Below are 11,005 nucleotides of genomic sequence, written 5' to 3'. Positions count from 1 at the left end.
TTATAAAAAAAAAAAAAAAAAAAAAAAAAAAAAAGTAGTTTTGAAGAGAGGTAGACTCTCACTAGCTTACCTGGGGGTATCTATAGATCACACGAGAAGCCAACCTTAGGCACACATATCTTTTCTAAATCTGATTATTTGGTATCTACATCATGGATGCTGACCCTTAGGTGTCCAGCAGCCCAGGGAAGGTATTTCCAATCTATAACCACCATTCATGTGGATTGTCCCCACTCTCTCTCAGTTGCTACAAACTGTAGGAAACTCACCTGGAAGGCTTGCCAGAACCCAGCACTTGGCAAGTTCAAGGTAAATATACTGCTATAAGTCTATAACCTGTGGGGCTCTATGAAACAGCCAGCCCAGAGGAGTCTTCCAGTTTGATCTGTTTCAAAGAGAGTATCTACCTATACTTCCAAGAGACGATCCAAGAGCCCACAAGGCAATAAATCCAGGAGGCATCTTGCATAGATATCCAACAGATTTCTATTCTTAGAATGAGTCTAGCGTAAAATGTTCCCCAGTTTGTCTTGCTGATGAAGATAGTTCTTAAAACTGGACATGATGAAAGATGCCATCACAGAAAAAGTGCTATCCAGGATGCCCAAGGGGGGCACAATCAGTGTGTGTGAACACAGCATGTGTCACAGTGTATAAGCAAACCACAGCATTATGCTCATGAGAAATACTCTCCGAGAAGCCAAACAATATCTCCTGAAGTAGTCAAGCTTCACTCATGCATACTCAAGAGGTAAACAGGGTACTGATGATTGCGTTTACCAGTGAGGACATTTTCAAAAATGTCCAAATGACATAAACATCTAATTCCCATTTTTAAATTTGAACTAGACCTGTGGGGTAACATTTATCATACTAATTTTAGCTCTCTGACAACTAGGCATCTGGACAAAACTAACCATTTGGGTTCCCTCTATAGCAAAAGGGGAGAAAGAGGAACACCCAGAGGGTGATTCAGTGGGTCTGACCACCAAACAAACAAGAAGTGGGCAGTACTACTCGCTCAGTGCTCTGTGAGATGGAGGTATCCCTCATCTTGCTCCAGTTACAGCATGACCTCACTGGAGCATGTTGTTCATTCGCGTTTCTCTCCCTGACTGTGAAAGGACCCCAAACAAGAAGCTGTGCTTAAATGCCTAACTTTTCTATGAGTCAAGTTGAACAAGGTAAACCCACCCTCCTTTTCTATCAGTGTGTGGAAATATTTCACTACAAAAGAAACAGAAGCAGCTATTCTAGAAAAGGGGTTTCAGGAGATACTGAGAAAAATCTTCTCTTTTGTGGTTTTGAAAATGAAATAAGAATAATAGATATTTCAACTGTTCTGGCATGAAAAGATGTTAACAGCATGGCACTTTTAAAGAACTCGGAGATGACAAGACTGATTTTCCAGAAGTGATTCTTCAGTTTCATTTTGAAAATTCCCTGCAGAGGAAAATTCAGAAATACTGCTTTTCATTCCCACTCACCAGGAAAAATGTCAAGAAGCCATCGACTTTGACAAAGCCAGAGCTTCCAAGTCCCAGCAAACTAAAAACCTACAGTCAGCACTATCACAGCGCAGAGGCAGCTCCTCAGGAGGAATTATTCTGCAAATCCACTGTTGAACTGAGCAGTTCGTTCACATATGGACATGGCAGACACCTTGCAACAAGCAAGAAGACCTGATGCTAGCTAATCTACCCCAAGATGGCAACAGTAGCGGTCAGCAGGCTGAATTCAACCATGTGGGCTACTGGAGATGTCACAAGCAGCATTGGCTGAACAGGAGCAGACAGGGGATGACCGTCTGTTCGAGCAGAACCAGCCTACAGCTCCTGAGTACTCCTGGATGCACCCATCCGTCTCCCACAATATTCTTAAGAAAAATCTCATTTCACCTTCATTTTGTAGAAAAAAAAAGACTTTTTACTGGGAACAGCAAATCTACAAATTTGGTAACCAAAGGCAGGAGCAGCTTAGAGAATGGTTGCTTGAAAAACTAAGTGCAAAATGCCTCTCAGAAAGTAAGATTTATCCCAGAGGAAAGGGAAGAAATTGCTCCCTCTGGATGCTTTTCCTGCAGCCAAGGTTGTTTAGAAAGGGGTGGAAGAATCACAGAATCACAGAATGGTTTGGTTGGAAGGGACCCTAAAGCCCATCTCATTCCAAGCCCCCTGCCATGGGCACCTCCCACCAGACCAGGTTGCTCACAGCCCCATCCAGCCTGGCCTTGAACACTTCCAGGGATGGGGCAGCCACAGCTTCTCTGGGCAACCTCTGCCAGGGCCTCAGCACCCAAGAAAACCAGTTGTTCTGCATGTCAGGTATTGCCTCGGGGGCATGGGAGGGCAGAGGGCAGGTGAGGTGACAGCAGCACGATGCTCCTGTATTGCCACCCGTTCTGACTCCCAACAACCTGGTCTGAGACCTGGGCTAGTCTGGCCTCTTGCCTCCTGTCTCTGCCTCCAGGCAGCAAGGTAGCTAAAGAGACACAAAATTGCAGTGCTTTAGTCGGCGTTGAAGTCTGCCCCATGCGATCACAACCTCCTGTGTGCTAAGGTTTGTCTCTCTCCCCAGAGGGATGTACCCAGCTATGCAAGAGCAACAAATGCCAGCGACAAAGCTTCCAACATCTCCTATTATTGTAATGGGAAAAGAGAGTGGTTATAGATTCCCTTAGTTCTGGATTTTCTTGTGGATGACATCAGTTTTTAATGAGAAATGGATGATCACTTGACAACTAACACTTTCACCCTTACCCTTCCACAACACAGCCCCACGGATCCACTGCACCACACATCTCCAGTCAAAACCCATGTTCCATCCTGTCCCTGTGCAGGCACCAACACTAATAAATGTGCCAGAAACATCTCCCTTACCCCCTTTCTAAGGAGCATCTTCCCAGAAGAGCCAAAGGCTGCAGCTTCCTTTAAATATCCCTTTTCCTAGCAGTGCCCAGCACCTCTCCATCATCGCCGCCCACCCACAGCCCTCCATACAACACAGAGCATTCTTCACAAGGGGCACAAAGGATGGATGAAAACATCTTCCTGACCTCTGCACTTCAGCACCAGAGTCTTCTGCCTGGACCAAAGAGCCAACACTCCTCAATTCTCCCTTTTCCACCTCCCTCCTAGAGAAAAACTCCATACATTGCTGTAAAATGAGGACTAATGTTGCATAGAAGGAAGAATCAGAGAGATAGCACACATTGCTCTTCTAATGCTGAATGAGCGACTTGTAAACCCGCGACAGAATAACCACAGTGACCAAGGCAGGACAGACCTCGTACGCTGGTCTCGCTGCAGCACGTTGCTGGCCAGGACGTTGTCTCCAGCCCCTGCCAGAGGAGGTGACGAAAGGTAGGAAACCATGGAAGACTGCCATGTCCCCCCTCTGTCCCCGTCCCCTCCTCCCTGGAATCCAACCTGGAGCATCCTGAGGGAAGCCCCATCTGCTTCTCATTCCAGACCATGTCATGTCATAATTATTCCTAATTATGCCTCATTTAGCTTGATATGTACCAGATTGGGAAAGATGCCCTAGTGAGAGCGAGCATCTTGGACGGCTGCAGCGGCGAGGTTAGGCGAGAGGAAGTGTGAAGCAGAAATTAATAAAGGGACAGGAGCTGTTGCCACCAGGCAAGGGAGGGTGGCGAGGGGCTGGGCAGGCGGGGGTCCCTGCAAACCCAGCCCCAAAGGGGAGGCGCAGTGCGGGGAGCTGGTGGCTCGGAGGCCCAGCCCTAGTCCAGCCTCAGGGTTGATGTAGATGAGAAACAAATGGATGGGTGGAGGAGAAAAACCAATTTCTCAGACCAAAAGAGCAGCTTGACCTAAGGAATGCAGAATGTGATGAGGAGGGAACTGATAAGCCAAAAGCTGGACTCTCAGTAGTACGCTCTTAAATCTGCATGCTTGAGAACTACTAAGATCCTTGAAGTGCAACTGAAGACTGATAAAGAGGAACACCCTACCCCAGAACATCATTAGGCTGGAAAGTTGCCACCTGAAGTTTAAAGTCAGCAGAAATCAGCGGTAACTGGGGGAAAGGTAAAGGTGGCAGGGGGAGATCGCGACCACTGACTCATTTCAAGACAAAAGACTTTAACCTAGCATGGCCAAGGCCACCACTAAACCATGTCCCTAAGCACCGCATCTACACGTCTTTTAAATACCTCCAGGGATGGTGACTCCACCACTTCCCTGGGCAGCCTGTTCCAGCGCCTGACAGCCCTTTTGTGAAGAAATTCTTCCTAATATCCAATCTAAACCTCCCCTGGCACAACTTGAGGCCATTTCCTTTTGTCCTATCGCTTGTTACTTGGGAGTAGAGACTGACTCCCACCTGGCTACACCCTCCTTTCAGGTCATCATAGAGAGTGATCAGGTCTCCTCTCAGCCTCCACCCCAGGGTCCCACCGAGTCCCGAGGGGCCGGTGGGTCTGATGGCACAGGCTCATCCTGGTCCACCCTGGGACACCACTCCTGCACTGTGGGGGACACCTACAACAGGTCACTACAAAATTAACACTGAAAAAATAATGTTACCCAGACACTGGTTAGGGGCACAAAACCATTCCTCCTTCCTGACTGAAGGCCTACATAAGTGGTTTTTAACAGCTGCGCTTGTCATACTGCAGGAAAGCTCCACTCCCTGTCTCTCCACACAGCAACATCACCTGAGGATGCCCGGATACGCGCAGCACCCTCAGGTGCTGCACCAGAAGCCAGGCTGACTGCAAGGCAGCCGATCCTCCAAGAAGGGTGCTGGGAACCATCTGGCTCCACCACGGACCCTGGCCACCATTTCCCCTCCTCCTCGCGCATCAGTCACGGGGCGAAGCTGAAATGTCACCTGCTAACGTGTGGGGACGGGCAACGAGGAGACTGCGGGAAGGTGCAAAAACATCAGGAATGTCGACCAACAGAGGTTGGTTGGAACAGGGCACTCGCTGCTCTGTACCTCTCTGGGGCCCACGCTGCAGAAGCCATCGAGGAATTCTGCTTCAGTGTGATCCCAAGGGAATTGTACAACCACAGCATCACTGCGACCTGGGCAAAAAGAAATTTTCACAAAACATTTTGGGGCAGGGGGAAATTAGCCACCACAGGAACAAAACATGAAGAAGTAGCGTCTTCATGTGCCCTGCACGCTTTCTGAAAAAAAAACCTTCTTTTTTGCTTAGGTCTGAGCTCCTGCAACTAAAATGGCTGTTGGGAGAGCTGGCGCTCCACCGTGGTCGGCTGCAAGCTGCATCTCTGAGCTGATGCTGGCATCGCATCTGCAAAGCCACGAGCCCTCCCTTCTGCCTCTTTTTCCTCCTCAGGATCCACCTTCCGAAAAGCCCACCAGGGAGACAGCCCTGCCCTCAGCCCGTCCTTCTCCCCGCTCTTCTGCTGCTCAGAGATGGGGTCAAACCCCAGAGGGAGGGAGGGAGGCAAAGCCACCTGCAGTGTGATCAAACGGCTGCTGTGGGAAGAAGCCGGGCAGCGAAGGAAGGATGATTTACTGAGACGAGCTAAGCCAATATAAACACTTATGATACAGGTGTCTGTGCTCTAAGAGATTGCCTGGCTTAATTCAATTGTTTTGTAAACCGATTTAGTTACATCTGTATAAAACTGCTGTTTAAACAAGCCCAAACAGTGTTTAGAAAGTCATTAATAAAACATATCACCATAAAACAAACACATATTAGCAAAGCTTCCTTTTTGCTGACAGGATATATCTTTACCCCCCGTATTTCTTTTTCCCCTCTATTCTTTTCTTTAGAGGTTGTACATTCTTCCGCATCGTAACTGCCTCTTTCTTCCTGTATTATACAAAAATAAGGTTGTCTCCATTCAAAGGCATGCAAGTCCTCCTCTAGCATTTCTCACTGTTGTGTAAAGTAGAGCTGGGGAGATGTTTATTCGTTTTTATATAGCCTCCAATAATATGCAACTCAAAACAATATCTTTAAGCAGATTTTAAGAAAAGTATTTTATGTTGGATCCAGCCTGACCCCTTTTATTCTTTCCACACCGACCCCCCTTACAGTTTAGAGTTATCTAATCACTCTGAAAAGATGTTCCTATTTTTCTTGTTTTCAGCAAGGTCACTTTTTTTGAAACAATATTTGTATTTTTCAGTGTTTTTAAGTCCTATTCCAAAATCACCCAAATTAAGTCTTTAGCTGTGGCAAAATGAACTATTTCAAAATCCCAAGACCTTTTCACAAACTTGGCCCAAATGCCCAATTAGTTCGGTCTCCTCCGCCCAAACCCCTTCATTTTTTAAACAAATGCATGATAGAGTTAAAAAAAAATAAATAGTAAGATGAAGTTACTGTACCCCTAGCAGAAGTCAACAGCAATAGGACTGGCATAGGTCAAGTCTTCCCTAGACACATCTTTTTTGTGGTCTTTGATTCATCCAGAGGAGGAATTTTGGCAAGTGGTTCCTGCGTCCAGCTGTTTGCACATCTGCAGGATGCTCTGGAGCTGTCGTTCCCGTGGGGAGGCAGGTGAGGGGTGACTGGGACGGGACCAGCCACACTGACCAGCAGAAATTGTCACTGACAAGAAAAGAGGGACACATTTGGAAAAAAAAGGGCACTGAGGGGGTTGTGGCGGACTTGCTGTACCAGCTCAGAAGGAGTTAGGAGGGGCCGGGGAGGGGGCTACAGAAGCAAGGTGGGCTGGGGCTGCTCTGCAGCCTCCGGCGAGGTAGCGAAACAGGAATCGTCTAAGCTCTGAGACAGCAGCGTGACAGCTCTGGGCTCTGGGATGAAAGGGGCCAAGCGGTGCTGGGTTGGCGTGGGGTGACTGGAGGATGCACCTCTAATGGGGACTCTGGTTTGGTGGGCAGAGGCACGTCCGCTCTCTGCTCCTACTGCAATCAAACTGCACCCGCAGGCAGTCGCCTTCTTGCCCAGAAAGCAGACTGGCCTCCTACCGCACGCCAAACATCTCTGCCGATTTACACCCTTGAAGCCAGGCAGCCCCAGAGCACAGTGAAGGGCTGCAGGGAGTCCAGTCAAGCCCCCGCAGCCTCACGTTGCTGCCGTCTGAAAAGCACAGACCCTCATCTGGGGAAAACGGTATGAAAACAAAACCTCCTGGGAGAGGTTGTCACAGACGCGCTCCCAGCTGTCCCAAATTCCTGCTCTTCATCAATCCCAGAGCCCCTTTCCACTGCAAGACGAGGCTGCAGGCTGCCTCGGGTGCCAGGGCAGGGGTTGGCTCTCACAACCCGTGCCAGGAAGGCTGCTCTGCTCCAAAGGGCATATTCGGAGTAAGCCCTGCGCACATTTGGCAGGGACCACAGTCCACAACCACCCAGCCTGATGACATTGCTGGAGGCCCCAAGGGTAGACAGTCCAAGCCGGGATTTGTGATTGTTTACCTTGACATCCATTTGGATACGCTCCAAGTGTAGACAAGGGATTTAGATGTCCAGATTATTTGCCCTCATGGCACCAACGCACAAACACAACTACTAGGAAGATTAAAGGTATCCCATCTGCTTAAACTGCTTCCCTTTTTCCTGCCAGCCCTGATCGCTCTCTGATAACCCTGATGATGGGGATTTAAACTCCTGTGCCACTAGCTGCCACTGGCACCAGCGTGATGATTACATTTCCCAGGGGACCACCCTCCCAGCTCTATGCGGTCCATCTCTGCTCGTCTCATCGCAGCGGTAGTCTCACCTCTGCTGGTGGGACTCCACACCTCGGCGCCCAGCAGCGGTCCCCAACAGCTCTTGTGCAAGGCCCTAGACAAAACTCTTTCAGAAAGATGGTTCTTGCCTTTTTCTTTGGCTGTTTAACCAAACGGAGACGATCCAGATCATAAGGAAAAACGGCAAACAACAGAAGGAATTACAGGAAATGTAGATCTTAGCTGTCCTTGCACGATTGCAAGTTGTTATGCTAGTTTTATTCATACTTTGAAATGTCACCTCTTTGGGCTGTGGCCAAAAATATTAAGTTCTAGTCCACGCTGGAAAAATAGAGGCTTTGACCAAGGGTATCTTTACTAAGCTTTAACTAAGCCATTCATTATCAGTAATGGCTACAAAATAAGAGACACTCTGTTCAGCCCTGCATCTTTGGAAGGAAACACAATAAGTAATTATGAGTTTACAATGCAATTACATAGTGGCTTAGTCTCAAGCACTTTCCTTGGCGGTAGAGAATTCTGTTGTTAGACTCTGAACTCAGAGTGTGGTTTAGCACTTTTGCCTCCCTGTGTCATTTGAACCTGGGGAGCAAAGCCTTCCACCACCTCAAGTGCTCAGCGTTGTGGTTCTGCTCCCCAGAAAGAGGGCACCTCCCACAGCCAAATGCACACCCTTGACTTGCGAACAACGTTTTTCACAGACTCTGTGGGAATTTCGCCGACGCTAAATCCATCAAAACCTTTTTCTAGCCCAAGTTATGGGTCTCCTAACCAAATAATGACTTAGGTCAGCCTGGCTCCCTTTGAGAGCACCGACAAGAGCACAGCAGAGGCCGATCTCCCTGGAAGGCATCCACATGCGTACGCCGTGCTGTCGCAGTCTGGAGCCTTCCAGCAGCGCACACTTTGGGCTCTGGTAATGCTCCCCTCTGACCCTTCTCCAGGAGTGGGCCAGTTGCTGTAGATGATGGGGAGTTAGCGCTGACGGTTGATGACTTCTTTAGGGCATGTGTTCCTATACTACCAAAGAGGAGCAATTTGAATAGTAGGAAACCCATCCTTTTATTTTTTTCTCTTTCTGCAGCGGGCCCAACACCTGTTAAGACTGGTCATTGTTTCTCTGCTCTCTTGTCATCCCATCTCAGTATCTCAGCTATGAGATCCAGCTCCGATTCTTATTCTTGGCAGGTAAACGCAGTAACTCTGTGCATTCTCAAGTCCTTTTTGATGTCCTAGCTTATTCTTTTGATGGGTCAGAGGATGCCTTCAGTGCTGTCCAAACCCCCGCTGTATTCAAATAAATTGCCTTTTTCTTTTTTTTAATCTTCTAGAAAACACTGACTGCCCTTTAGGGCTGACAGTTATTCCCACAGACTCAGAAGCAACAAAACGCAAACACACTACATCCTTTGTAGTCAACTTCGCAGGTAAGAGCAAAGGTACCCAAAGCTGTGCTTGTGGAGGGGCACATAAAGCGTGGAGGGAAGTGGTGCCTCCAGGATGGGCTCACAATAATATTTATCTGAAGTGCAGCCCGTGAATGCTGAGGGGATGCACCATGGTCATCACCGTAATAAGATCCTTCACAAAGGTACAAAGGTTTTCACGAGCCAGGAGTCGCCTGTGGACGGTGAGGGAGGAGCTGCATTGGGACATGCATTGTTTAGGGGGAACTGCAGGGCTTGTTAGACGAAGGGACTATGCGAGGGAAGCAGCAGCCGCACAGCAGAGTGAGGACCATCTCTAAAGTGCTCACCTGCTCCTAGATCTCTTCTTTCATCTGCTGTGCTGCTCAGCAACTGAGGTCCTAATACGCAGGTGCACCCAGCTCCATGCAAGGAAGCAAGCAGGCTGGGGTTGTAGGTGTCACAGCAGAGGCTGTAAGGCATTGAAGCTCCAGAGATGGGAATCATTGCTGTGAAAGCACATTTCATCACTTTCTTCCCATGAGCGGAAATCCTTACACCTCCTGCCTCCTCACCCCCAATACCCCAAAAGACATTCAACTGCATTGTGTAATGGGGAAAAACTTCATCTGCAAGACAAGTCCACGGCAGCAGGGCTTCTCCCTCACCCTTGGGGAGAGCTTTTGGGCACAGGCACAAGAACTTTGTACCACACAAAGCAAATTGCTGTTTCTGAGTTAGATTGCCATAGAAAGCCTAAACCATCAAATGACAGAGACAAAGAATGAGAGGGAAGGATGGCAGAGAAAGAGTCAGCTGAGATGGAAGAACAATTTTGCACGTTGTTTTTTGTTTGGGTTCTGAAGAATAAGAGCATTGCACTTCCAGCATATGATGCACAGTAAATGCTAAAAGGCCAAGCAGAGGAAAAAGGGGAAAAGGTCCTGAAAACCTTCAATGCATTATTGAAATATAAGAAGGAAAAGGGTTTGTTTCCATGGCAACGGGTCCTATGGTGCTTCTGCTGGAGCTATCTACCAGAGAAAGAGGACATTCCTTCTTAGGGATGTTGGTGAAGTGAAAGACAATTACAGAGACCCTTTCCCTCAACTGGGTGCATTTGTAAATATTCTACTTGTTGTATGTAAGTGCTCAGATGTTACACAGCCCTCGGAAACGGTTGTCTCCATAGATGACAGAGGGTGAGCTCCTGGGCACATGTAGGTGACTCTTGCAGGTCAAATATCTGTGAAGGTTTGGGTGCATTGTGGTTTTCTGCCCTTCCACCGTGCTCCTTCAGTGTTTGGATACAGCCCGAGGTGTCAACAGAAACTTAGGAGTTAAAATCCTTCTTGACTGAAGACTTTGGATTATGAAGTTGGGGTTCTGTTCCCAGACAAGAGGACTTTGTTCCCATCTGTCACCTCCCATTGCCCACATACATGTATGTCAAGGCTGAGGTGCTCCATGGCAGCTGTTTTGCCACAGCAGCACAGCATGAAAGAATTCAAGGGAAAAAAAGAATATGAAACAGGAGGGGGAACTTAAGAGGTACAGAAGATACTGATATAAGAAGAACTGGAACAGGACTCGAAGCAGAGCTCTCATCCTCTTACAAAGAGCGTCATTAGATCATCACTTACTAAAAGCGATCAGCTTTAATATTAACTGAAACTGTCTGTCTATGGTATGGTGATGCTCAGAAGCCTAAAGAGAGACTATTATGCATGTTGTAAAAAAAACCTTTTGCTCCAAAGAACTTAAAATCCAAGTGGGTAAGAGAAAGATTTAGATATCTGTATTTTGAAGATGGGAGGCAGGGATGAGGTGTAAGAGGTTAAAACACTTTGTCTAAAGTTACACTGGAAGTTTGTGATAGAAGTGGTTGAACCTACAGCTCTGACCTCTGTCCAAACGTCTAATGATATTAATATCTCC

This window comes from Cariama cristata, unplaced genomic scaffold (assembly GCF_000690535.1).
Source record: "Cariama cristata isolate BGI_N322 unplaced genomic scaffold, ASM69053v1 scaffold7810, whole genome shotgun sequence".
Lineage (NCBI taxonomy): Eukaryota > Metazoa > Chordata > Aves > Cariamiformes > Cariamidae > Cariama > Cariama cristata.
This window is presented reverse-complemented; position numbering follows the sequence as displayed.